At 41.0% G+C, this 25,912-nt stretch overlaps 1 long non-coding RNA gene and 1 pseudogene across 1 annotated transcript in view; both read left to right on the top strand.

Moving 5' to 3' along the window:
* The window catches only part of LOC115937609 (uncharacterized), a 438,489-nt gene that overhangs the window by 133,321 nt on the left and 279,256 nt on the right, over window positions 1–25,912 (top strand). The gene's annotated exons all lie outside the window — the stretch shown is intronic.
* LOC102751188 (glyceraldehyde-3-phosphate dehydrogenase pseudogene) lies at window positions 13–1,264 on the top strand (annotated as a pseudogene).

Here is a 25,912-nt window from a genome sequence, read left to right as displayed (position 1 = left end):
CAGCCGCATCTTCTGGTGCAGTGCCAGCTGCGTCCCCGAGACACGATGGTGAAGGTCGGAGTGAACGGATTTGGCCATATTGGGCGCCTGGTCACTAGGGCTGCTTTTAACTCTGGCAAAGTGGATATTGTCGCCATCAGTGACCCCTTCATTGACCTCAACTACATGGTCTACATGTTCTCCAGTATGATTCCACCCGTGACAAATTCCACGGCACAGTCAAGGCTGAGAACGGGAAGCTTGTCATCAATGGAAAGGCCATCTCCATCTTCCAGGAGTGAGATCCCACCAACATCAAATGGGGTGATGCTGGTGCTGAGTATGTTGTGGAGTCCATTGAGGTCTTCACCACCATGGAGAAGGCTGGGGCTCACTTGAAGGGCGGGGCCAAGAGGGTCATCATCTCTGCTCCCTCTGCCAATGCCCCCATGTTCGTGATGGGTGTGAACCATGAGAAGTATGACAACTCTCTCAAGATTGTCAGCAATGCCTCCTGCACCACCAACTGCTTGGCTCCTCTGGCCAAGGTCATCCATGACAACTTCGGCATCATGGAGGGACTCATGACCACCGTCCATGCCATCACTGCCACCCAGAAGACTGTGGATGGCGCCTCTGGGAAGCTGTGGTGTGATGGCCGAGGGGCTGCCCAGAACATCATCCCTGCTTCCACTGGTGCTGCCAAGGCTGTGGGCAAGGTCATCCCTGAGCTGAACGGAAGCTCACTGGCATGGCCTTCCGTGTCCCCACCCCCAACGTGTCTGTCGTGGATCTGACCTGCCGCCTGGAGAAAGCTGCCAAATATGACGACATCAAGAAGGTGGTGAAGCAGGCGTCAGAGGGCCCCCTCAAGGGCATCCTGGGGTACGCTGAGGACCAGGTTGTCTCTTGTGACTTTAACAGTGACAGCCACTCCTCCACCTTCGATGCCAGGGCTGGCATTGCTCTTAACGATCACTTTGTCAAGCTCATTTCCTGGTATGACAATGAATTCGGCTACAGCAACCGGGTGGTGGACCTTATGGTCCACATGGCCTCCAAGGAGTAAGAGCCCCCTGGACCACCAGCCCCAGCGAGAGCAAGAGGAAGAGAGAGGCCCTCAGCTGCTGGGGACTCCCTGCCCCAACTTATCCTCCAGAACATTGAGAATCTCCCGACCTCCACCGTTTCCATCCCAGACCCCCTGGAGAAGGGGAGGGGCTTGGGGAGCCCTACCTTGTCATGTACCATCAATAAAGTATACTGTACCCAGCCAAAAAAAAAAGAGTCTCTTATGGTTTGTCTCCCTCTCTGATTTAGTCTTGTTTTATTTTTTCTTCTCTTCCCCTATGATCCTGTTTTGTTTCTTAAATTCCACATATGAGTGAGATCATAATTGTCTTTCTCTGATTGACTTATTTCATTTAGCATAATACCCTCTAGTTCTATCCTTGTCACCTATTGTATAAATATATACCATATCTTCTCTATCCTTTCATCTGTTGATGGACATCTGGGCTCTTTCCATAGTTGGGCTATTGTGGACATTGCTGCTATAAACACTGGGATGCAGGCCAGACACATTATTTTAACTACATCACTGCCTTATTAGGATGGGGAAGGAGAAATCAAATTTCTAACCTGTCTGTTGACATTCACTTAGTTTAGAACCTTTTGTCAAATTTTATGAAAGAAAAAACTGGTTTCTGAAAGATGGTACTTGGGTGCCTTGCTTTGTGTTTGAGGGTACAGGGTTCACTGCTAGGGGGCATCTATACTTGGTCAGGACTCAGTTATGGCTTGGGGACTTTATAGTTGAATGTTCTTGGAAGGAATGGAACCATCATCATCATAATAAAGAATATTTATAAATCACTTTAGAGTTTGATAATTGCATTTGTCTCCATTATCTCATTTAATTTGCACGGCAACCCTGTGATTTAACTATTATCTCAGTGTAACAGATCTGAAAACCGAAAGCTTAGAAAGAGAAAATGATCTGACCTTTTTGCTTACACTGGAAATATTATTAAATGAGATTATATGTGTAAAGCACTAAGAATGTAGCCTGGCTTATAAGTATGCAGTAAATGAAGCCACCTGTCATCAGCCTCATCCTCATTATTATTGTTGTTTGTTCATTACTACCTGATAGAATTGGCACTGCAGCCTAGATTGCTACCCCACACTGCCAACATTTTCTCAAACAGGAGGATGCCAATTCCTATGTGACTATATTTCTTTAGGTTTTTTTCTATTTCCCTTTTTAAGTAAGAGAGTCAGCTAACAAGTAGAACCAATGGATTATGAGAGCAATATGGATGCACCATGTCATTCCATGGATTGCCAGGTTGATTCGGGTGATCTGGCTGGCAGCACTTATATGTGGGTCAGAAAGATGGAAGACTGAGGTCAAGTAGATTCAAGAGTGGAAGCCTGGGCGCCTGGGTGGCTCAGTTGGTTAAGCGACTGCCTTCGGCTCAGGTCATGATCCTGGAGTCCCGGGATCGAGTCCCGCGTCGGGCTCCCTGCTCGGCAGGGAGTCTGCTTCTCCCTCTCCCACTCCCTGTTTGTGTTCCCTCTCTCGCTGTGTCTTTCTCTGTCAAATAAATAAATAAAATCTTAAAAAAAAAAAAAAAGAGTGGAAGCCTTCTAAGTAGGTAGTAAGACTACCAAGAAACATGGGGCATTTGAGAAGCTTGCAGAGGTGCGATTTTCCTGGATGTGCAGTAGGTACATAGGCAAATCCTTCATCTCTCCAGAGGCCCTAAAATTTATAGAAACCAGCTCTGGTTGGTGGGCTGTTATGGAAGTAGGGGAGGTCTATAGTACCTAGGATTTGGGCTTGAGCATGTGCAGAGGCTTCTTGATTCTTGCCCATGATAAAGAGAGAAGTTGGCATGGAGGATGCCTTCTTTATCTGGATGTTTCCACACAAACAGTTCTTGTTTTTATAGCTGTTAATGAAGAAGACAAGAATCCCCATTCCCCTGGGCTGTTGAGCAGAAGGATAAGTCTATCCTACAGATATTTGTGGAGAATGGGTGGGGTGTGGAGGTTGTAAAGGGGACAGCTGGTCTGACCGACACACTTAGGATGACAAGCCTGGTGATCATGGACTGGGTATTTTCACTGCCCATAGAGTAGGTGCTATTTTTCAGAATCTTCAGAAAGTATAAAAACAGAAAAGGAGGAAGTCAAAATTCAGCCCACCTGGGAGAAGAAGCTAAAGCTAGTCTCTGAGGGGGTGTTGGGTCAGATCTCCTATCCATGCCAGATGGAAGGAGTCTTCACTTTGATTTAGCTGACCCAAACAGCATACAAAAAGTAAAATGGTTATTAACCTACCAGGGTTGTAGGGCAAACTAAAGTGACTGAATTTCCAGTCTTCATTAATTAGCCAGTAGATGTTTGATGGTCTATGTACAGAGCATTGAACTCTAGAAACGGGTTCCATGTTGTAGAGATTGAGTTTCATGAACAAAACCCTGCCAGCATGGAGGAGGCAGCCTGGAGTAGTGGCGACAGCTGGGCTTGAGGTCAGGGGCAACTTGGGCAAATAACATCAGTTCTCTGAGTCTTTGAGTCCCAAATATATAAAATAGGAGAATGGTCTTAAAAGTTCTCTAATCTCTTTGATCCCAATTCCACTCACCAAGCACCTTATTAAATTCTCCCACAACATGTGAACTTTTAAATATGTGTTGAAAGAGTGAGGGCCACCATGGCCCTACTGTTGGTGATGGCTCATAGCCTCCTGATTTGGGAAAAGGTGTATTAATTTCTACAATGGGCCACATGGCAATACATTTGCTTCTTTATAACCACAAAATAAGCCCTGTGGCTCTATCATCTGGGCTGATTAGCTTACTTTATTCACTGGACACCTATCTAATTGAGTTCATACTATGTGCAACATGCTATAGTCATTTGGTTCAAGCAGTGTGAGGTGAGCCACAGATCAGCTCTGTAGGGATTGGCTAGCTTCCTGAAGACTAAAGTTTGTTTCAGTAGCCAGGGGCTGCTCTCTTCCTCACCAGCTGCTCAGCAAGTGTGTGCCGGGGTCACCAAGGAGACTTTGTTTGTGTATAGATGAAGTCAGCTGACATGGAGCAAAGAGGAGAGGAAGAATGGGGATGGGCATCAGGAGACTGTGGTGGCTTGTCTACAAGGTGTGTGACCTTGAGGAGGTCACTTATGCTCTTCACTGCTCAGATTCCTTAGCTATAAATGAGGAATTTGGTTGAGATGGTCTACAAAGTTCTTTCAGCTCTAAACATTGTATAAATATAAATCCATCACCATGCCTGGAAAAGACCTCAGAATACATATTACAGGGATGGTGGGTCACTAGTGTTGGCCTCATACAGGAGAAATGGCATGAGTACTTGCACTTGGAGATTCTTGGAGAGAGAAGAACCAAGGAAGGCCCAGAGTCCACACAAGTGATTCTCATAAGGTGACACAGGGAGAGTAGCAGGCAACTCTTAACAGCTCCTAAATTTGTAGTCTGCATCTTCAACTCTCAGATACACAAATCCAGATCAGCAGAAACAGAAATACTCTTAAGAAATGAGGGATTTCCATCTCTGTTAGGTCACTGGTTGACAGTATACACATGTGTCTCAATGATAGCTACTTACCTAGAAACAGCTAAGGTTTCATTCAGGTTTACTGTGGAAAACAGTGCCAATTCCTAATCTACACAACCTGCTGGAAAGAAAAAGTAGCCATTGTTAATAGCAATACACATATGGAAAACGATAGTTTCTTAGAAGAGACAGTATATTTTAAGGTATAATGGTGAAAATGGTTGTGGGGAGGAGGGAGGGGTCGGTGTTTTTGCGGAGAAAACAGAAGAATCCAGTTCTTTATGTTTCTGATGTTTTTCACAGATGTGACCTATTGGTTTCAACATCAGATGTTCATATGTCGGTTTGATTTATAGAGTGGTTAATTCTGAGGATGGGGAAATCAGGACGGAAATTTTGGAATATCAATCACAGTCTTCATCTGCTTCCTTGTCTGGTATGGCTATAATTTGTGGGCTCTACATGTAAATTAGACATTTTCTTCTTCAACAAGGAAACTAGAAAAAGTGTGTGTGTGCGTGTGTGCTTGTGTATGTGTAAATAGCACACACACCTGATTTTAAGGGAGAAATGATAGTTTTAATTTTTTCTCTTATAAATGGGGGCGATCTTTGTCTTCAGTTATTCATCCCTCACTCCCAACAGATTTTGACTAGACGTTTGCCTCCATGTTTGAAAGAATAATCAAATCTAGCTGACAAAACTTAGACCTTGCTTTGATATTTTGCATTCTTTGCCTGTGTTTGGGAGTTAGGGGAGTTATGAGGGCAGGTAGACTAAGAGCAATCGTTGTGCAATGATGAGAAAAGATGCATGAGACACTGGACCGGGATGCTTCCTTCCTCTTCCTGTGACCCCCACATCAAGAATTGGCTTGGATGTGATGTGGCCAAAGGCAGCCAAGGCTCCCTGAGGAGATTCTTCTGGATGGAAATGGTTGAGAGCAGATCCTTTAAGTTCTGGGCCTCTCAAGCTAAATTTTACCACAGATTTCCACCTCCTTTATTTTTATAAATAGTATGTCTGAAATTCACCAAATGTGGGAGATCATTTAAAACTTGGTTATTCTGGCTGTCTTTCCCAGTGTCCTCAGTTGAACCAAAAAAAATCCGTGTTCATGTAATGCTGTTGGACTTTTGATGTGGCTTGCTTTTTCAAACTAGCACTCTGTGAGTCACTTTGGAAGGTTAGAAGACAGCCTGGTTGAGGGGAAAGAGGCCCTGAGGCTGACTCAGAAGATTAGGGATTGAGTCTTTCCTTATTATGTGGTCTTAACAACTCACCGAGTCTCAGGGACCCCTCTTCATCTGTGAAATGAGTATAAAATCATACTTGCCTACTTTGTGGAGAATGTTGTGAGTTAAGAATGTGCCATGCAAACAACAGATGTCAGAAAACATCACATCTTGGTTCTCATTTATGTTGGAATTTTATTTTTCATTCCTTCTCAGTGGGCTGTGAAGTGGTGGAGGATGAGTTGTGAAGTCCAGGGTGCAAGTCTTTCTGCAGGTGGGCCATAACAGGGCTGATTCCTTCCCTCTTTGCCTGTGATTTAAACTCATCTACCGTGTCTCTTCTTGCCGCCCTAATCCAGGATCATTTCCCAGTGACAGCTGTGAGCATCTAATGTCCTGGGCATCAGCTGGCTGGAGAATTCAGGCTGTCAGTCTTATTCTCCAGTGTGGGGATGGTGGGTTTGCAGTAGCACACTCCCAATTACATAGATCAAAATGGGACCTCCGTGGGATACCTAGCCATAAGGAATGATCCCTCTCTAGTTCTGTAAGTTTAAGGAGTACAGATCACTTTTTCAAGAAAACGCTCATATTTTTATGGCTTCGTGTTTTCTTAGTATCCATAAATTACATGCATAGAACATCAGGCTTTGAGCCAGAAGCCTACTTTCAAATTCTGTTTCCTTTACTTAAGGCTGAGTTACCTTTGGTAGCTCACATACCTCTCTGAGCTTGAGTTTCCTCACCTGCAAAATGAAGATATGACAGTACTTGCCACATAGGATAGAAAATGAGATAATTTGTATAAATGAATGGTATATGGCATTTGGTAAGATCTCACTACTGCTAGATAATATTATTCAATCTGGCTGAAATTAGCATTTGCTGCAGTGTGAGCTGATTTTTGACAGACTGTGTGAGCTGATCCACTAGATCAGGAGTTGGCGAATTGTGGCTAGAGGGCTGAATCCAGCCCAGTTCCTGTTTTTGTAAATAACATTTTATTGGTACACAGCCACACACATTTGTTTCTGTGTTGCCTGCTGGCTTTTGCAGGATGGTGTAAGAATTGGGTGGCTGTGACAGTGGCAATGTGGCCTGCCTAAAATATTGACTATTTGGCCCTTTACAGAAACAGTTTGCTAATTCCTGCACAGGACCATTGCCTTAGTTGAGTTCTAATTCCTCTTCTGTGCCTGACTTGCCTGATCTTTGATACGTTAGTTAATTGCTTTGTTTTCCTCACATTTAAGAGGAAGAGCCAAAGAAATCTGGTTGGACATTTGGCACATGTTAGCGCCTGAAGGTAAAGTGATCCGTGTTATCATCGTTGCTAACTGAAGAGGCAAGCCAAATATCTAGTCTATAATCATGCCTATGGGAAGATGACCCCAAGTGACTGAACATGTTATAGGATGCCTTTCACGAGGGTCAAAGCAGTCTTCACTACAAATTTCCTGCCTATTACGGCTTTAACTTGCAATTTTATCTTTGTAATGTGCTTTGTAATTATTTTTTTAAAAGGGGAAAAACTGCAGAAAAGATGAATGGAGCACAACAGCCATATCAAACTAAGGCTTATTTTATACTGATACTCTCGAGATCTGTAGTAAGACTCCAAGAATTGCAGACACAGATATCTTCTATACTTGACATTTTAAGACCATAGCTGAATATAAAAAAATGTGAGAATGCAGATTATCCTAAAAATGACATTTTTATGATAAAAGTAATCTATTAAAAAGTCACATGAATGGCTACATGTTAACAATATAATGATATGTTAAAATGCTAGAGGAAGGCTTATGTCAATGTTTGATGTTTTTATAAGTTGCTGCTATATAAAAATGTCAAATAATAATCTTATACGTGGCATTTTTCACTTGGTTTTCACTCTCAAAATAGCTCTGTGAGTTCTGGTTACCTTTTCACTCACACTTTTGATTTTTCCTTCCCTAAATAATTTTCTGTGCCCACCCATGTCCCTACTTTATTTCCTGCTTATTAAATTTTTTCTTCCTTTTAAGAGCTTTTGGTATTCTCTTATATTCCCTTACAATCCTCTTCAATTTCCTGTTAATATAAAAAATGACTTCCTCAATTTTGGGGGGTCAGAATCCTGAAAAAGGATCCCCCATGTCCTTCTGGCCATGTTCACACAGTCTCTTTTCTTTACATAATCAGACAAGTAGGAGCACCAATTCTTCCATTTCAGGAAATAAACTTGTTCCTCCCCTCCTTTTTTAACCTTGTTTTCCAAATTCTTTAAAAATTTCTGGCCTTCCATGATTCATTTTATCTAAAAGGATCATTGCTGGACCCGTGCCGACTGCTGTGGTTATGCAGACAGGCACCCCCAGCTTCTGCTTCTGTACTTACATGCCTTCTGGACAGTGCGGTGGGTGCTCAGCTCCTGTCTGCTTGAGATGGGCGGGAGTCTTATGGAAAGAGCCTCTGAAGAGGAAAGGGGAAATTGGGAAAAAGTCATAGGTGGGTACTGTGAACAATATAATAAACACTGACACCTAATTTTGGAATGGGCTTGCATTTCTGCTGTGCGTGTGTATGTCTGTGTGCACATGTGTGACACACTGCATGCACACATGTTTAGATAGTTTGGGATCTTTTATAGTATTTGGTTCCCTCACGATATAACATATGCACAGATGCTCTGTACACTCACAAAGAAATGATAATGTGTTTTTATAATGAGTTTAGATATTTAAGAAAAGTCAGAAGCTGAGTTTGCATCTTGGTTTTATTGAAGGTCTTTGGGCCTCAGTTCCACCAACTTCTTTCCTTATACCCTGCAGATTTTCTCTTCATCTTTACCGACTCTGTCCTTTCTTTTTGCCCAAATGCTTTACCCCTTGCCTAAACTAGTTCCTTCCCCCATGGCCCTGAGCCCACTTCCTTGATACCCTGCCTGAAATTCCTCCTATCTGGACTAACTTCTGTCTCCTACATCTTTGGTTTTGCTCTCTTCACTGACTCATACCTCCCCAGCTCTTTTCTATCCTAAGAGACTCTTCCTTGATCCCTCTGCACTCAAGCTAGCGAATCCCCCACCCCTTTGGAAGATCGTCTGTGTCTGCAGTTTGCCCATCATTACCATCTACTCACTCCTCACATCCTTGCAGCCTGGCTTCTGCTTCCCACCAGGTCTGAGCTGGTCTCCTGCAGGGTACAGTGAGCTCTGACTCCCAAGTCCAGCCATCTGTTCTTGCTCCCGCCTTGCCTGAGTTGTCTTCGTACTTGGGACTCCTGTCCTTGCAGCTCTTTCTCTTCTGCAGCCTACGTGCTGGCCTCAGGTTCTTTGTCACTCCGTGGACAGTTGGCTGAGCCACCTCTTCCTCAGACCGGGCCCCCTGTAGCTGATCCTGACAGTTCTGTCTTTAGTGGTCTTCTCCGTCTTCACCTTTGTAACCTATCTCCTCTCATCTCCAGAGAGAGTTGCTTTTCTGCCTCCAGGACACAAGTTTGCCAGGCTCACACTGCTCTCCTTTTCTCAGTGGGATATATTGATCATCTCTTGGATGACCCTTAATGTGTGCAGAGAAAAGTCCATCAATTAAATGCTTTATTTGGGACATACTATTTCCATGACCTTACATAAATCAAATGTTGTTGTGTTTTTCTTTTTTTAATTTGCTGAGATTTTTTTCCCCTTGCTGTTTATTATAAACAGGATATCCTGAGAATTCTCCTCTTAGCAGGCTCCAAACACAAACTTGCATTACTATTCTTACAATATAATAAACAGCTTTGGGCTATAAAACCTTTCAAATTGTTTTTTCACAGAAGGGATTTGCATGCTGACTCATTCCTACGATATTTATAACCTATCGCCAAACCACTGCAAAGGCAAGATTTCTAATAAAGCTATGGAAATTACATGCATTGCAATGGGGCTGAATACATTTACGTTTGTAGTATTTTAACATTTCCAAATTTATTGCAGATTACCTTGTTTGTGCATGTCTGTGCTTTAATGGTTTTTTATAGCAGAAAATAGTGGTTTATGATTGTATTCCCAGTAGAAATTTATTATGAATCCACCATATGGAGTGTTACATAAAACTAGACTTCTAACAAGGGTAGTTTTATTATTGCTAAGCAAGATCTACTGTACATTATTGAAAATTAGTGATAATAGAAATGTCAAAGAAGGGAAGTTGGTTTATGAGGGCAGTCTTCATTTTATGCTTCAATTGTCACAAAGATTTTGGAGTTTGTTTCAAGATGAAAGGTCTGTCCTTTGACAGTTGGGATAGCAAATGATATAACTGTGTAGTTCCTTTTCCCTCTCCTGCTTCCAGATTTCCTCATGCTGATATTTGCTAAAGCAGGAGAGGGACAAAGAGAGAGTACTGATACTAACCTCACACATAAGTCCATCTTCTCATAAGAATCAATAAGAATTTCTAGCCATCCCTTACAACCATAAGCCATTAGAACTTTCCATGAGCAGTGGTCATGGCAGCTATTGCTAGAGCACATGGAATCTTTTTCTTTTTTCTTTTTTCTTTCTTACTTAGCATTTATTGGACATCCTACTTGAAGGATTTAAGACACCTATTTCTGCTGGCATTTGCAATTCAGAGGAAGTATAAGGGTGAAGATGAAAGAAGATTCATATTTATGTCAGTCAGCATTTTGCATGGGAGTCCCCCAGGGACTTTTTTTTGGCTAGTTCCTAAACCCTTGTATGATGGGTGGAGCAAAAAATGCACCTAAAGGTATTTTTTTTAATTGCATGAGATTAAAAAAAAAATACTTACCTTGTATTTTTCATGAAGATCCTATAATTCTTTTATGGCCAGGAGAGACTCCAATAAACATAATTGACAACGTTAGAAAGTAAAAACATCGTGCATGACACCTTCCTTTACTATCCTTTATGGGTAAGAAAATTTATATGGGAGCTTTTTTACTATTTTCACTAGCCATTGTGTCCTCAGGCAGGCCTGGCAGCACAGACACGACCACCTTGGAGAATCAAGAGAGAGTTGCAGGAGAGGTTTTCAGTCACCCAGGATTTTACAGAGTGTGCCCTTGTGCCATGTGGCCAAGGAAGACACAACCGTGTGTAATAATTTGTCTATTTGAGTCATGGCCCTGAGTATCTCTCCATGCTACAAGTTTATTATACAGATGAGTAAATGTTCTGCATATGAAAACTTAGCAACAGGCTTTGCAAATGTAAACATTGTAGAAAAATCTTAAAAATCAATCCATTATTTGTCTTCTGACTGGTTTTTAGAGGTAGTCCTGTTCTAGGAGAGACATTTTGGTGATAGGATTATCTGAGCCCTGAGCAGATTTGTATTTATAACTCCAGTCCCATCCATTTTTCTGGTCTGAAGTTCCGGCAAAACTTTAGCACTTTTGCTACAGGCAGCAAACAGTTCATTAAAAAAATTCAAAGTGCATGTGTGAAGCACATTTTATACTCCCCATAAATTGCTGCTGAATCTTTGAGAAGCTCTTAATGTTTTGAAAATTCATGGACATGAAGAGGTTGTTTTGAGTGCCTGAAATGTCTTTGAAGTATGACATTCTGTACTTAATGATTGTCTTTGTTATCTATCTGACTCTACTTCAGAATACAAAATTACAGCTTTCATGTTCTACAAGGTTGACAGTTTGGTTGACAGTTTTTAGCCAGGAGGCAATTGAGACACACCAATAACTGAAAATTATTACTACAAACCTTGTTAAAATAGTTTTTATAACAATAGGGAGAATAGCATACTGAAAACTTACGTAAATCAAGAGCTTCAAGAAGTGACTGGTTGGGAGTTAATTATGGCTAGAAATGTATCTCTTCGACCAGCTATTTTGATAATTCTATAGATAGATACTGCCACTTTCATTCTTCTTAAGCCAGTGGTCAAAGCTGTTATTAAAATGTTGAGCAATAGATCTTTTCATTAGGGCCCCAGGTTAATATAAGCAGAATAGTCTTCAGTGCAATAATCTTCTGAAGTAGATCCATTTTTCTCCTTGTAAAGTCTTCCCTCTTGCCTATCTACTAAAGAGAAAGCATGAACTCAAAAGGGAGTGCAGAGAAGGGAGGCCAGAGGGAAAGCATGTAGGGACCTGAATGGGACTGACTTTGCCTCAGTCTTAGCCATGCACCTACCTGGACTGGACCACAGCTATTCTTTAGTTAAATGATTTTCTAAAAAAATAGAGATATAAACCGATTTCCAGTAAAACCTACACACTAACTAGTATCTCTTCCCAGCCTTTGTAGTTCTCAGCATCATTTATTTCTCAGGCTGTATAGTTTCTTATTACATTTCATTGAAATCCATTATTAGAAAAAGCCGACAGTTCAAAGTGAGTGGCATCATTTCCCAAACCAGGCATATGGGCACCCAAGAAGAAATTAATCAAGGCAGAAATGAGCAGACAGCTGTGAGACAACGAAGTGATAGCGAGGAGGGGGACATAATAAAACAAATCAAAGCATTGCTGACAGATTGCACATCCAAACTGAAAGGTTTATGCATGAAAATTGCTAGTAGACCCTAATACTTTAAAACAATATTGAAATAGTTGATGTAAATGGAATTCAAAACTTCTCTGCTGCCTGTGGCCTTAACATCCTCCTAAAACTGTTCCTGGTATCCTAGGGACCATAAACTTGGGGATAGGATCAGAAAACCATACAGCAGATCCATGTGTAGTGAGAAACATTCTATAAATTATACTTTCAGCTTGCTCATGGATTTCTTCAAATGACCTTTTTTTTTTTTGGTCAAACACATGTTTTGCAGATGCCTCTTGGCTAAAAATCATGAAATACTTGTTTTGAGTTTCTTTCTGCTGAGAGAGTGATAGAGTGTTCAGTTGACTAAGTCAATTATCATCATTTTAATTGCATCTCTACAGCCTTTCCTGGAATAAGAGTCTGTTACAATAGCAGCAAATACATTGATTCTTTGGAAAAATATGAAACATAGTTGTGACATGTATCATCAATTTTTAGCAGAGGGGCTCAGCAATGGGAAGAGGGAATGTATCCGAATCACTTGTGTATGTGTTTCCCTGATAATCTACACACTCCCATTCCCAGAGAGAACCACCTAATATGTAGATAGGTAGTTAGAATCTCTGATGGGCGGGTGTGTGTGTGTGTGTGTGTGTGTGTGTGTGTGTGTGTAGTCTGACAAAACCCTGTATATGTGATCTTTCCCCTCTTGATCTTGTAAGGATTAATTTCTTGCTTTTGTGATTGAGATGCTTCTGAAACCAGGGGTTATCAGGGGTTAATCCCCTATGTTGAGGATGATCAATTTTTGTGTTTGAGTTTCCAAGTTCAATAACCAAGAGGCTATTTCCTCCTGTGTGGGCTCCATAATTTGGGCTAACTGCCAAATTATCCAAATAGGCAGGCTTAGTGACTAAGAATTAACATAGTTAACTAAGAAACAAGCATTCTCAAAGATTTCCTAAAATAATAGAAGAATACAAAAATTTGTTCTGTATTAAAATATTTTATAGCATTTAGGTGTACCTGTATACACAAAATAGAGGAACTTTTAAGAAGTATCATTTAAATTATCAATGACTAGTAGGCTCATTTGGTTACTTTATTCTCAATCTTTATCCCTTCATCCATTCTTATAATTGCTGTAGATACTTATAGCTTTTTTTTTTTGAAGTATCTAGACTGAATTTAGAGTTAAAACATGCCAGAGTGGGGAGGACTGTAAACATTCTTTGGAACTTCATACCAGCTTGGTGTCAAAAGCTTTTGAAGATGACATCAAAATATCTTTGATCTTTGTCACAACCACAATGGGACTTTATTTTATTTAGACTTTTAGCGAATGAACATAGATTTATTTATTCTTTCTAGAATTCCTGATCATCCCTGCTTTCTAGCTGAAAGCCTGGTTCTGCATTTTTTGGAGGGGGGTGGACATCTTTTATAACTATCACAGAGATAAAAGAGGAACACATTTATATAATAATGTGAATATACAGTTTTGTAGACTCTCATGATTATAACTTTTATTTCAACAGCTTTTATGTTCTAATATCTTACTACTGGCAGGCATTTTATTTAACTTGCATTGTAAATATAATACACAAGAACAGGTTTTTAATATCTGTGGTATTTCCAATTATAAATTTAAACTATACTAGGATTTAATTTTTATTTTATGTTTTAAACAGATTATAATGGGGTTTTAAACAAAGAGAGAAATAGTTTCTGGGTGAAACTAGATTTGATACTTTATTCTGGCTTTTCTCCCATTGGTAGATTAAATAACTTCATATTGCTATATAAAGTGTCACTAAAAAGAAGTTGTATCTACTGAGCACATAGTGTGTACCTGGGACTACACTAGATGCTCTTCATATGTTCACATTTATCTCACTACTGACCCTACGAAGTCTTACATACCTAATTTTTAAATGAGCAAACTGAGAATCAGAGAGGTTAAGGTACTTACTCAAGATCCCATAGCTTTTACAATGGCTGATCTAGATTCATTGTCATCATTAATGATGATGATAATTTTTATAGCCACCATTTACTGAGTACTTTCTAGATGTCAAAGATATTAAATTTTTTGCATGCAAACATATTTCACTCAGACATCAAAGGAATTAATATCCACATTTTACCAGTGAAGACATGGAAGATCAGGGAGGTTAAGTAAATTTTTTAAGGTCACACAGTTAATTAGTGACAGAGTAGGGTTTGAACTTCCCAGCATTGTGTTAACCACCTTTTTGTGTGCTTCACAAACTATCCCTATGTTTTGATGAATGGTAGTATTAGTATAAGTGGCCAGTTCCCATGGCAATCTTGAAGGACAACGTTTTTCATTCTTATGATAAACTATGGCATGCCTATTATTGTCTTTTAGTTTCATTGCTTTGTAGTTGTATCATCCACATGCTTCTGTTGCAAACTATATTGATTGGTCATCTGGCAGAAGTGGGTCATTTTCATGTTGATCAAACCCAAGTATGTATAAGTACAAATTAAGGGTTGTATTCATCTGCTTTCCTTCCAGTCTAAACATTGAGCTGAAATTGAGGTTGGAAATGATGGTTTATTGAAGCCTGACGTTTCTGTCCAAGACTTGTTTGGCCAACACTTGAATGCTTTACTGAATTTAAACTATCCCACAAGCATCAGTCAAAACCCATGAGGATCATGGGAAAGGATGGTGCTTTTCCTGCACAGCTGCTCTGCAGAAAGGGGATTGCATGGGCAGGAGTGTTATCTTGGCAGAATGTTGTTAGGAGCAAGGGCTTTTCCTTCCTCAGAAGAGAAGCCTCCAACTCTCCTCACAGCCCTAAGTGATGTAGGAATGTCACATTGCTTGCATTCTTTTGACTCTTTTTCCTGACTTCTATTTTGCTTTGGCACTTGTCTAAAAAGAGAACTGTCAGCACCTTAATATTTTGTTCATCTTGTTTCTCAGCCAAGGATGAGTAGTGATAGGTTTAAATTCCCATGTGCCTGCATTTGGCTGTGAATTAGCGTTGGGCAATCGTTCAGTTCAAGAGGCTTCCCCCACCCATCATTGTAGGGTTCTAATGAAAATCTTATCTGGATCCTTCCCCCAGAGTTTCCTGGCTCCTAGTGGTTTCTGTGTAAAGGCCAGAGACGAAGGTCCCACCCAGGCTGTTCTCTGAATTGGAGAATTGATTGATTCTTCATCACCCTCAACTGTCAGCTCTGTGGCATTTCCAAGCTTTTCCCCTCTTGATCTTGTAAGGATTAATTTCTTGCTTTTGTGATTGAGATGCTTCTGAGACGTAGAGTAATATCAGGTTGCCTAACTCCCTAGGAGTGGAAAACATTCAGAACACTTTCATATGTATTAGAGAAAAGGAAGAACTTGGTGCTCTGGACAGAGTTGGTACTTAACAAGCTCATGAAACAGAGTTTTTTTATTCTTAGATCTCTGATGAGAGATACTCATAGGATCTTTATGTTTCTTTGAAAATGGGGCCCGTCGGTGACTTGGTAAAGAAGATCTCTTAGTTGCTGAAGAATTAAGTAATGCATTCATAGTATTTCAATTAACAGGCTTTGGATTTTTTTAAGCAATTTATCTGACATCCCCTCAGCCCATTCATTCAGCAAAGATTTCTTAAGCACCTGTTAGGGAAGCAGGTAGAGTATTGTGGTTTAAAAACACAAACTCTAGAATCAGATAACCTGGTTTCAAACCTGGTTCCTCCATTTAGAGCTCTGTGACCTTGGGCAAGTTTTTTAACCTCTCCTGCCCATTTTAAAAAAAGATTTATTTATTTATTTATTTATTTATTTATTTATTTATTTATTTATTTATGAGAGAGAAAGAGAGCAAGCATAAGTGGGGGGAGGGGCAGAGGGAGAAGCAGACTCCCTGCTGAGCACAGAGCCCCCATGGGAGCTCGATCCCAGGACCTTCATGACCTGAGCCAAATTCAGACGCTTAACTGACTGAGCCACCCAGGTGCCCATCTCCTGCCCATTTAAAAAATGGAAACAATAAATGTATGGGTTGTATGTATGCATCTAGCCAATGGTGGTATGCCTCATAGGATTGTTTTGAGTTTTAGATATGATACATAGGAAGCTCTTGGCATGTAGAAATCCCTTAACAACTATGGTTGTTATTAATTAAGGCACTATGTATATTCCTGCTGTAATTACAACTATCTAAAACAAGGTCCTCCCCTGAAATTGCTGATAATGTTCTTAAATAGTGAAAATGCAGACACAGAGAAACATAAACAAAATACAGAGCTGAGTAGCAGAATGAAGTCTGTCACTTGATTAAGTACTAGTGATATCTTTTGTCCCTTTCAACTTTAAGGTTTGGATAATGCAGGCTGGAGGTTTCAAAGGAAGATGTATTTCTGAGCCTGTGTAGTTAAGGAAAGCCTCAGGGAGGAGGAGGTGGAGGAGGAGGACAGGGAGAATTCTCACAACCCAATCCCAACTAACTTTATCCCTTTTCCATCACATTCTGATTGCCTCTTCCTGCTATCTACCTCCAACCATCGACCTCATCTAATTGAGCTTCTCAGTGACCTATAGGCCTTTTTGCAATTCCATGCCTTTGCACACACATGCATTTCTTCCTTCTCTGCATTTTATTTTTTTCCCTAGTTATCACAGAATCATAAAGTTTTTTGAATGGTGGATCATTTGCCCCTAAAATAAGTCAGAACTCATGACCCTTGCTTCCCCAGCATACTTCTCTTTACCAGCCTCCCCTGTCCCCCCTGATGCTCCTGGCTTTGACTTAACTTAGTCTCTCACCCTAAATCTGCCCCCTCACTTTTTTCTTGACTCCTAAATATGAAAGGAAGCTTTAGTGGTACCCAGAATCTAAGAGTTTGCATTATGAAGTTCTCGGTCTATTACAAGTGGATTTGAAATCCATCATGTTTCATGATTTTTTATGTATGTATGCATCTAGCCAATCAAGTTGCAAATAAATAATCAGAATGAATGCTGATAAATGCCAAGCATACATGGAAGTACTGGTGGTTGTAATTTCTGGAGAACAGGGTAAATGCCATCCACTTTTAGGATGAAATGCATATTATCTATCAGCCTGAAAACTCTTATTTTCAAAAGGTGGAATTAAAAGTAAGTTCTTTAGGGTCTTGGAAGAGTTGTTTCTGATTACACAAGCCTGAGTAAGAGGTACTTTTCTTCACTGCCTACCAGGTAGAGGCATGGGGACTCCTGACATGTGTCTGTGTCCCCGTGATGCACACAGCTGCTGCGTGGGCCACATGGCACCACTAGGAGACAAGATGAGAAGGAGGATCTCAGACTTTACTTGGCAGCCCATATAACCCTCTGGAAAACCATAGGATCTTGAGTCGTATCATTGGTATTTGCTTCAGCCACCCCAAGGCTTCACTTAAGCCAATTGTGAATTTCTGAGAAGGCCAGACACTGAGCTTTTCTAGAAATCAGCTATGCCTGGGTTGTCCCGTTTCCTATCCCACAGCTTCTCATGCAGTGTGGGATCCAGGGAGTCCACTAATTAACTGGGTGACCTTGGGAAAGTCACAGTCATTGAGCTGAATAATAACCAGGACTCCTTTCAACTGTATGCTGCCTGGATCTCCAGCCTCACACATTATCTCCCTGTTTCCCATGACTCTTTCCTCATTGGCTCCTAGTGGGAAATTCTGCATATTGTGCTTAACAGGCTGTTAAATTATCTTAATTAAAGTGTCAAGGGATAAAAATGAAGATTACTCAAAGCTGCCACCCCAACCCTTCCCCAGCCAACTAGAGAACGTTTTTGCCAAGAAGATTCTGATATGCAATACTTAGTAAGCACTCTATGGGTTAACACTGAGCCACTATATTCCATGGTCTTTAGACATGGATGAAATTGAGATGTATAGTCTCTTTTTGACAGACTTGCCATAAACCAGAAAATGATGCTTCCATCAAATTCAAGACTTTATTTCATGTAGAAAAATGCTCTGACAAAGACTTAAGGGGAAAAAATGGAGAACAACAAAAAATTTTAACCTTGTTCTGATCCCTCCTCCACCTGGGCAAAGGTAGCTCTGTTTAAAAGTTGGAGTTTGGTCCTGATGTTGGACCTCTGAGAGAAACTGACACAACTTGCTTCTTCTGGGATGGTTCTAAGTTTGAAGAACTATGTCTTGGAAGCACAACACTTGGATCACAATTTTTTTCAAAGCAAAGAAAATCCTCCCAAAATAATTAGTTCCACTGGATTTTTGTCTGGATGAGTCAAATACTCAGGGAAGTAGCAGGAAGAGGACAAGCTTATGAGACAAGGTTGATAGTACACATTTTCCAAGAGGGAATAACACACCAAAGTAGAAAATGCATAATCCAAACTGACCCAATATGGAGATGGAATTTGGCATTTATCTATAAGATGTGAATGGCTCTCAGACAGCTCCTTCCCCAGATCTTCCCAGCCCAGGAGCTCCATGTTGGAAAGGCCACTCGTTCTGAGAGGATGTTTAGCATAATAGTTAAGAACACACACTTTAGAGCCAGACAGCTTGGGTGCAAAGCCACAACCTGGGGAGGACTTCTCAATATCTCTGTGCCTCAGTTTCCTCACCTGTGAAATGGTATAAACTAGTGCTTATTTCATAGTATTGTTATGAGTGTTGAATGAGACTTGAAACAGGAATGGGTGGGCAAGGAGTGCTGTATGAGTCTTCAAGTTAAACATAGATGTCTTAGGAACTTTGTTTAAAATCCAAATAATGCAAGGAAATGTAATAACACAAGATTATACGGTGTAATAACACAGTCATTTAGATCTTAGCATGAATTAATTCCTTTGTTTGTTCTGAGGGGGCTCTGGGAATCATGGGGACCTTGGGGGGCCAGATATAAGAGGAGTTAGAAGAACTGATGTAGTAAGAGAGAAGAGGGAAAGCAAATGTCTGCCTGACTCAGGGTTTTGCTTTTGAGCCAGTTCTGCCTATTTTTGTGTCCATTTTAGTTTCCTTTAACATTCTGATTATAGATTAATTCATTATTTCCTCATTAGTCAATCAGCCCTGGCTTCTATGATGATGGTTCTTAGAGGCCCTCTCCCTTGTCTAGGTAGGAATTAAGAGCTGCTTTTAGCACCTTGTCTCTTGTATCTTTTGTCCTAACATTCAGGCAGACAATTGGTAGACATTGTTGCTTTATTAATCTTGCTCCTGTTATAATTAGGGGTTAATGCTGGCTCCTCTAAACATATGAGTTAATGATAAACAACTTTGCTGTATTTTTTGCTTTGAAGACATCCTCGATAGTCATAGTTCTCAATCTTGAGCATGCATCAGACTCACCTGGAGGCTTGTTAAAACTCAGACTGTTCAGCCCCATACCAGTTTCTGATTAAGTAATTATGGGATGGGTCCTAAGAATCTGCATTTCCAGGTGCTGCTGATGCTGCTGGTCCAGGGACCACACTTTGAGAACCACTGCCTTATAGGAAGATTTGTACCATTCATTGCACATTGGAATGACCTGAGGAACTTAAAAAAAAACCCTGATGCCTGGATCCCACCCCAGAGATTTGCACTTACTTGGTTTGGGATGTGACCTGGGCATTGGAATTTATAAAACCAACACAGTACTTTCAGGTGTAGAGGGTTATGACTAAAACTGCTGTGATTTAGGGGGAAAGTAATTTGCTTGTGGGTACCCAAGGTTTCATCTAAAGGGCAGATATCATGTGGATAAAAATAGGCTCTTTTTCTTAGCCCCCTCTCCAATCAATCAATCAATCAATCAATAAAAATTACCCAAAAAGCTGTTTTCTGATGAGGATGACTACATTGGTCTAATAAACAAAAGCATTTTTTCCTGGCCATCTTTTGGGATCCATCCACAAGAAAAGAAATAGCTGCTATAGAAACGGGAGTGCTTGTGCATAGTTAGTCGTGGGGGGCAGGGTGATGAATAAATACCGCCTTCGGCTTTATAACCCCCAGGGCCTTTTCTCAGCCATTCAGTGTGAGGTGGGGCACCCCTACTCTGTCGCTATGGAAACAGGGGCTCATGCTCACTGCTGACCATGGTAACCATCAGAAAGAATTGGGGTTTTTTTTCCACCCAGAGCAAGAGACTCCGGATCAGCTAGATAGAAGTTGGGCTGTAAAAGGCGTTAATACACTATGGAAAAGGCTGATAATCGTGCCTCCTGTCAGACTCTTTCATAGAGGCCGTGTGAAACAAGAAGTTTAACTAGCTGTGGCCTTTACTTTATTTGATAAAGTGTAGTTTACTTTCTACCTGAGCTTTTTATTGACCATAATAATTCTAATTGAAATAAACATTTTGATTCCAGCTCTGTTCCGCAACTGCTTAATAGGGAACTAAAATAACTTTCAATAATCATTTTGTCCAAATGGGATTCATTTAGCCTGACAGTTATTCCAGGCATTTATTGGCATGCAGCAGGCTGGGAGTGTTTCTGAGCATAATTACGGGAACATTTTACACCGGGGTTAACCTTACCAAAATGACAGACTGAAAAGTGGTGTAAAGGAGCAAATAAAACCCATAATCTGCCATAGAAACTCATAAATGAATCCCCTTTCTCTACTGTTTCTGATGCCCAGGGCTCTAGTTAAAATTAAAAGGAGTTTTCTTTTGAAACTGACAGTCTGGCTACGGGAGCACACTTTAATGAGGGTACACTGCAAACCTGGTGCTTCTGGGCAAAAGGGAATTTTATAGCCACTCGGAATTCTTTGGGTTCAGCTGGGGGGACCTGGGCCATAAGGTGGCCTGGGAGGAGATACACTTTCTGTCCAGCAAAGGTTTCTGGCTCCATCCCTCAGCCAAAAGGAGGAAGAATATTCCCTGTCTTCTCTTCTTGGGGGTTAAGGAGATTGAGAAGCCAGACTTCCTGGGGGCATCAGCTCTTTTCCTCAATGTCCTTTTGAAGTAGAGATACCTGGTGTGAGTTCTAACTTCTTTCCTGGGAACCTTCTCTGCTCAGCCTCCAGTCCCAACCACCTAAGACCTTTGATGTGTGAAATCGGAAACCAGCATCCTTTTAGATGGAATACAGAAGAGGCCATTGTGGTCTCTTAGGTGGACATTATCCCTGTCACAGCTGAGATGAATCTGATTATGCACTGTTGTCAGCAGGGCTGTGTTCAGTCCGCTGGGCAGTTAAGATGGGCACAGCAATGATCTGGGAACTTGTGAAGGGCTCAAGGCTCATCTGGATGAATGGGGATTGGGTGAAATCCTTTGAGGGGTCCAGGGGCAGCCTTAAGTGCAACATAGTTTAAGCAATTCATTCTTATCGTGGTGGGTACTACTTCCTTATGTCAAATTCTATCTTTGAAGTTTTTTGAAAACTGGACACCTATGTTGCTGGAAATAAATGCTCTTGAGTGATATAATGATCAGCTAGATAGAAGTTGGGCTTACCAACTAGGTTTGGTAAGGCAACAGAAGCTTGCTGCAGTTGCTTTGTGTTGGTTCATTGGAACCAGTTGCTACTTTAAGGAAATGCTCTGCTGCTCCAGCTAAAAAGGAAGAGGAGGAACTTTGGCAAGTGTCTGGACAACAGTTGCCATCTCCAAACTGCCGCCATGATCACACAGTGTAGGGGGATGCTTCTGTCCTAAGGGTGCTCAGGTTCATCTGGAGTGCTCTCGTTCAGTAGACATCCACATCCGCAGCCACTCTACGTCTCTCCACATGTCACTTACCCAGACCGATGCACCTTTTGTGTTTGGACAAGTTTGATTGGGTTTTCAGTTACTTACAACTAAAAGTAACCCAACTAATAAATGCACATATGGTGTTATTATACTGAAGCCAGGAAAGGTAATAAGGTAAATATATATGCCTGGATTGGGAAGGTGGAAAGAACACTGTGGAATTCCTCGAAGGCACAGCCTGATATATTAGAACTCTAAATAAATTTTCTTATTTGCTTCAACCCCCATGTAAATAAAAATAGGAACTATTAGGTGTTGACAGAAGTGGTTAAGCCACTTAAAGGAAACATTGCCACAGAGCAGACACTAAATCCTTTATAGGAGTTACCTGGATGATTTTGCTTGTGATGTGACATAAAAGACCACCGTCGTGATTTACTCTTAGCACTGGCTCCAAGCATTCTTGTTTTTGTGAGATTGAATGCAAAACCACCTTTTGTTTACATAACAGCCTTTCCTTGTTGTTTTAGAAGTTGTCAGGGAACATATATATTTTTAAAAACTCCCAACTTTAATTTTTTTTTATAAGCCTTTGGAGGCTATCCCTTCCCATAATCCCTGTGCACTTCCCCCACCCCCAGAGCAAAACATCAGGCCTTCATATTATAGAGGAGAAAATTAAAACAGCACCTTCTCTCTAGTGGAATGGGTAGATAGATCCTGAGTTGAAGACATTGCTTTCCACCTGCAAAACCAAGGCTATGTTTTGTTTATGCTGTTCTAATTAGAAACTGTGTCTTTCTTGGATAATTTCCTTGTCTACCTCCTTTTGTGAACACAGATTTGACAGAACTGGGACAGACAGAAAACAGGAGTTTATTATAACCAATATTTATAGGAACACATCTTTTACAGGAAAGATCATGTCCATATGTTTATAGAGACCCAAAGGTGTAGAGAAATCTATTGGGGGAAGAGGAGTCTTGTTCTAAGCCATGTAGAAAATGAAATGGATGAAAATTGCAAAAGGAAATTTCAATTGTATAGTTTTTGGACTGAAGTGCCTTTTGTGATTAAAAAAAAAAAATGTGTAGCAATCCTGTGCCTTTGTGGAAATTGGGACTATCTGTGAGTATAACAACTTGCGACTTCCACAATTGCAGCTGTGGTGGATAAAGACTGCTTTAGTTTGCATTCTTATTTGTCCTTGTTCTGAAGTCCCAAACTCCCCCACTGACTCGATTCCCATCTTGGGCAGGTGCTGGATGAGGTGTTATGATTGGCTCTACCGCAGTGCCGTATTTTGTGTGGTTCTTGGTTCCAAGTATACTCTTTGGTTGTGCTTTCTTTTGTCCCTAGAGGGGAATATAGATTGACCACAGATCTCTTTTTGGAATATTTCAGTGTTTTCTTTCTTATGGTCCTTTGATTTTTAAGAAGAGGAAGATGAACACCATTCCATTTTCAGCAGAAATGCAATTATGAGATAAACGGCTCTATTGTTTGGGAAGAGCCAGTGCTCATTGGCATCTCAGGGCCAGCTAAAAGTGGCCAGGTGGAATTCAGTTCCGAGCAATGCTCTTTTCTGAATGAGTTCTTGTCTTTGATTCCCCCGCTTACTGGATACCTTTCACTCGCATCTTGCCTAGGGCCCATCTCAGTGGTTTTCATTATCTGGATCCTCCTTTATTCCCTCCTCTCTTTGTTTCGATTATGAATTGAACTGTGTCCCTCCAAAATTCATATGTTGAAGTCCTCCCCCCACTGCCTCAAAAGGTGACCATTTTTGATGATAGGATTTTTGCAGGTGTAATTAGTTAAGATGAAATCATACTGGAGTAGGTGGTCCCCTAATCCAGTAGGACTAATGGCCTTATCAAAAGGGGAAATTTGGACACAGAAGCAGAGAGACACCATGTGTAGATCGAAGTTATGCTGTGACAAACCAAAGAACTCCCATAAATGAGGAGAGAGGCATGGAACAGATTCTTCCCTAGAGCCTTCCAAGGGAGCATGGCCCTGGACCTTGGACTTCCAGCCTCCGGAATTGTGACACAATAAATTTCTGCTGTTTGAGCCACCCAGTGTGTGGCACTTTGTTAGGGAAGCTCTAGCAAAATGATACAGTCTCTCATCATCACCACTCCTCCAAACACTCACATACACTCCCACCCCCCAAACTTTAGCTTTCCTTTGTTCCATTCTATCAGGACCTTAATGGTGACTGCTTAGTTAAACCACACATCTCCAAGGGGTAACTAGACTACCGTAAGTGAATAATCCATGCTACGTTCTTTCCAAATCCATATCTGAAGAATGTAAACCCAATGCACCCCCACTTACTGGAAGCAGCTACCCTCATTGCAAGCTAATCCTGCCTTGAGGGAAGCCAGCAACTTCTACAAAGCAGACCTGGGAAAGACTTGTGTTTCTCTTCCCAGAACATGTTGCATTTTAGCAGGTCTTTCAGCGTTTCAAAGTAAAGAAGTCAATAATGGAGACATTTGGCAATCTTTTCCCACATGTCTAGCAAGTCACCTTGTGCAACTGGTAGCTCGAGGCTGTCCCTCTGCTGAAACCCTATTCTGTCCACATGGCTGGCCTCAAATCCCAGCCTGCTCGTGGAAAGTTCTGCAGCAGGTACAGCTTCCTGCAGCTTCTTTCCCTTTCACCCCAGAAGCATTTCCTCAAAATCTCTGCTTCACTGACTAGAAAAAAAAAACTCAACCCATGTATTATTGTTCTCAAAGACGTTGTTCAAACTCAAGAGAACTCACAGGCCCCTCTGGAAACCATGCTGTTAAGGGTGGAAGGGAATCAAGAGGGATCGCATTTTGCTCACAACAGCACTCTGAGTGGCTCATGCCCAGAGAGTGACATTTATCCCTGGGAGTAAACTCTAAATTACATCACAAATGAACATTTTAAAATTAAAGCTGACATTTCTGACCTGCCTGCTAGCAGCCATGATCATGCTGAAAAGTGACATCATTTATGACACTGGCCGTTAAGAAGCCCAGGGTTTGAGGTCGTAAAACAGTTTTCCAGGCCTGATTTAATATCGATTTTGCTGTCAGGCTAACTTTACTTTAATATTTAAACAAATGTTTAATGTTTAAACAGTTTGATTTTTCCCTTTTCATTTTTCTGTAGCTTTAACCCAGTGTTATCTATGTTGTAACAATTTCCCCTTGGGCCAGCTTCCATTTGATGCTGCCCTATCTTTAGCAATATTCTGATTTATCATCCCAACATCTATCATGAATCTAAACCTTTCTTTTCCTTTGAGATGAAATGACTGTCCTGTTGCTGTAGGTGTAGAATTCCTGTGGTATGGATGTCATGATGTTGTATTGTTACAGTTTTGGTATGTTGTTAGACCCATGGGGACAAGTCCTTCCTGGAAAGAGGATAATCTCTCACCTGAAGAATTAGATTGTTCATTGTGTCTAGCCACCAGCTTTGGAATAGTCACCTTTGACCTAGAAGAAGAAACAGAGAGGGCATGCTCAAAGGGGTCTCTAGTTTTGGACTAATGCAGTCCCTTATTAGTTCAAAAATTTGTAGTAAGGGAGGGACAGCTTTTATTTGGTTTCAACTGTGCTGAAGTCATCGACAAGGAGTTTTTGTCTGTACTTAGTTCATATAATTATAATGGAAGCTGCTTATATCTGGGACAAGATGGTGATAACTGGGAATCACAACATGTGAATTTCAAGAGGAAAGTAAAATTCATGAAATAACACTATGGGGAGGCACTTTCCAGTTATCTTTCCTTCCAGTGCTAAATCCAGACTAACTAATAAATCACCTAGCAAAACCCAGCTCGGATGGAATAAAAGAGCTAAGTTATGATATGTGTAGGGCAAAGGGGGCAGTATTTTGTTTTAATAGGGAGTCCTTTTCCCCTTGCATTCTTAACTTAGACATCCTGTCTATTTC

Source organism: Leptonychotes weddellii, chromosome 12 (assembly GCF_054177405.1).
Source record: "Leptonychotes weddellii isolate Sample4059 chromosome 12, ASM5417740v2, whole genome shotgun sequence".
Classification (NCBI taxonomy): Eukaryota; Metazoa; Chordata; class Mammalia; order Carnivora; family Phocidae; genus Leptonychotes; species Leptonychotes weddellii.
Note: the sequence above shows the minus strand (reverse complement) of the source record. Positions and strands in the feature narration are given on the sequence as shown.